This window comes from Cupressus sempervirens, chromosome 7 (genome assembly GCF_028749045.1).
Source record: "Cupressus sempervirens isolate cs-2001-9-10 chromosome 7, ASM2874904v1, whole genome shotgun sequence".
NCBI classification, from domain to species: domain Eukaryota; kingdom Viridiplantae; phylum Streptophyta; class Pinopsida; order Cupressales; family Cupressaceae; genus Cupressus; species Cupressus sempervirens.
Window position 1 is genome coordinate 276,866,616 of NC_143124.1, and position 3,688 is coordinate 276,870,303.

Consider the following 3,688-nt stretch of genomic DNA (forward strand, 5'->3'; position numbering starts at 1 on the left):
TGGGTTTCCATTTAAATCATTGTGTCAAGTGTGTTAATGAATGTGTTGTGTTTCATGCTTTACATTTCTGCAAATTGATTTGATAGTAACATGCAAGTTTTAGTAAATATACAATAGATGCATGCATGGGTATGAATATTTTATTAGTTCACTAAATTGTGAAAAGTTTTATTTATACTTCTAGACCTTGGATAACTTATTCCCCCCAGTTATTCTAAAGTAATTCTAATAGTTAGGGTTACAATTAGAGCTAGAGCTAGGCTTAGGATTATAGTTACAATTAGGGTTAGATTTAGGGTTAGGTTTAGAATTAGAGTTAGAGTTAGGATTAGTGTTAGGGTTAGAATTAGGGTTACAAATATTGTTAGGATTAGACTTAGAGCTAGAGTTATGGTAAGGGTAAGAATTAGGGTTACAAATATAGTTAGGGTTAGGTTTAGGGTTAGAATAAGAGTTAAGGTTAGAGTTAGAGTTAGAGTTAGAGTTAGAGTTAGAATTAGATTTAGAATAAGGGTTAGAGTTAGAGTTAGTGTTAGGGTTATATATAGGGTTAGAATTAATGATAGGGTTAGAATTAGAGTTAGAGTTAGGGTTAGGGTAAGTGTTAGTTTTACAGTTATAGTAAGGATTAGTGTTAGCATTGGTTTTAGGGTTACAATTAGAGTTAGAGTTAAAATTAGAGGTAGTGTTAGTGTTGGTGTTAGTGTTAGTATAAGAGTTAGAGTTAGAGTTAGAGTTAGAGTTAGAATTAGGGTTATAATTATAGATAGGGTTAGGGTTAGGGTTAGGGTTAAGGTTACAATTAGAATTAGAGTTAGAGTTAGGGTTCAAGTTAGAGTTAGAGTTAGAGATAGAGTTGCGGTTAAGGTTAGGGTTAGAGTTAGAGATAGAGTTGGGGTTAAGGTTAGATTTAGGGTTATGGTTAACATTACTTGGTTAGATTTAGGATTAGGGTTAGAGTTAGGGTTGGGATTAGGATTTGAATTAAGGTCATGGTTATGGCTAGTGTTATATATAGTATTAAGTTTACGATTAGGGTAGGTTTAGAGTTAGAGTTAGGGTAAGGGTTCATGCTAGGGTTAGGGTTACAATCAGAGTTAGAGTTAGAGTTAGAGTTAGAGTTAGTGTTAGAATTAGAGGTAGGGTTATAATTATAGATAAAGTTAGAGTTAGAGTTAAGGTTAGAATTAGAGTTAGGAATAAAATTAGTGTTAGGGCTAGGGTTAGGGTTAGGATTAGGGTTAGGATAAGAATTAGAGTTATAGTTATAGTTAGGGTAGAATTAGGATTAGAGTTATAGTTAGGGTTAGAATTAGGTTAGAGTTCGGGCTAGAATTGGGGTTAGGATTAGAATTAGGATTAGAGTTAGGGATATATAGGTTAGGGTTAAGATTAGGGGTAGATTTGAGTTATAGTTAGAGTTAGAGTTAGGATTAGGGTTAGGGTTAGAATTAGGGTTAGAGATTGAGTTAGATTTAGGGTTATGGTTATGCTAAATATTAGGGTTAGGGTTAGAATTAGGGTTACAAATATAGTTAGGGTTAGAATTAGGGTTAAGGTTAGATTTAGAGTTAGGTTTAAGCTAGAATTAGAGTTAGAGTTAGAATTAGAGTTAGAACAAGGGTTAGAGTTAGAGATTGGGTTAGAATTAGGGTTAGGGTTAGGGTTAGTGTTAGCAAAAGGGTATGGTTAGTGTTAGGGTTAACATTAGGGTTAGGGTTACAACTAGTGTTAGTGTTAGTGTTAGAGTTATAGTTAAAGTTAGAGTTAGAGTTAGAATTGGAGCTAGAATTGAGGCTATGGTTAGGGTTAGGGTTAGGGTTAGAATTAGGGTTAGATTTAGAAATCAAGTTAAAGTTACGGTTAAAGTTGGAGATAGAGTTGGGGTTAGGGTTAGATTTAGGGTTAGGGTTATAGTTAGGGTTAGATTTATGGTTAGAGTAGGAGTTTGGTTTAGAATTAGGGTTTGCGTTAGGATTAAAATTAGGGTTAGGGTTAGAGTTAGAGTTATATATAGTGTTAGGGTTAGGATTAGCATTATATATGGTGTTAGGATTAGGATTAGGGGTAGGGTTAGGGTTAGATTTAGGGTTAGGGTTATGGTTAGTGTTAGGGTTAGGGTTACAATTAGAGTTCGAGTTAGAGTTATAGTTGGGTTTAGATTTAGAGTTAGGGTTAGAATTAGGGTTAAGGTTAGGGTTAGGAATATAGATAGAGTTAGAGTTGGAGTTAGCATTAGAGTAAGAATATGGTTAAAATTAGGATTAGAATTAGGGTTAGAATTAGTGCTAGAGTTAGAATTAGAGTTAGGATTAGAGTTATAGTAAGGGTTAGGGTTAGGGCTAGAATTAGGGTTAGGGTTAGAATTAGGATTAGAGTTAGGGTTATAAAGGGTTAAGGTTATAGTTAGGGGTAGAATTAGAATTAGGGTTAGAGTCAGAGTTAAGGTTAGGGTTAGAATTAGAATTAGGATTAAGATTAGGGTTATAATTAGAGTTAGAGTTAGAGTTAGAATTAGGGTTTGTGTTATTATTGCGGTTAAGGTTATTTTTGGGTTACTAATCATATTATAGTTGATGTTAGTGTTATTATTACACTTTACCTTAGCGTTAGGGTAATTATCAGGTTAACTTTTTGTGTGGGTTAGTTATATTATAGTGCCCATGATTAGTGTTATTTTGATACAAGTTATTAATTTTTTTAATATTGTAATCCCTCCCTCCCTCTCTCTCTCTAACTTCACCTCATAATATCTCCCCCTATCTACATACATCCTCTAATTTCTCTGTCTAGTCTCTAGATATGCCCCCTAATCCCTCTCTCTAACATCTAGATACACCCCCTTCTCTCTCTCTCTCTCTCTCTCTCTCTCTATATATATATATATATATATATATATAATATAATATTATTTCTAGTTATTAGTACATATAGAGTTAGGATCCAAGGTTTACAATTTCATTTATATGACACTTGGTGTTATGGTTAGGGTTAATAAATTGTTAAATGTTACACTAAAATAAGGGAGATGGTTAAGGGAAATATGAGATTTAGGTGTAATGTTGGAGTATTTGGAGTACAACTATGGTCAAATTTAAGATATATGTTATACAAATGACTTGAATAGTGGAGAAATTTTAATTCATGAATGGGAAATTATAAGTCCCAACACAACTATTTAGATGATGTAAAAAGTGTGAAAGAATATAAAAGAGTTAATTTTATTTAAATTATTTCTCCATGATGATGTGAGAACATTATATATTGTTGAATTTTTAATAATTCTAATGTAATTTTTATTACAATGATTAAGAATTGTAATAAATAAATGTGCCTATCATTAAGGACATCTATTTAGACTTATGATTTTCTTTCTTAATTAACATATTTAGTATCCACATCCATTAAATAAACAATTTTTACAAGAGTAAATTATTTTTTTCTTGTTCTCTTCTTCATGAAAGTTACATAGAACAATGGGGAAACAAAACAACCAATACAACTAAGTAGAAGTAAAATTATGAAACCAAAGGCAAGAATGAACTATATACCAAAACTCTCTCTATAATGGTGTAAAGTCATGTCATATTCTTAAATGATTAGGACTTTCTTGTGACCTTTATTTGAAAATTGATTGTGAAAGACTTCTTTCATCATTGAGGGAAATCCATTCACTTTTGTAGATGTA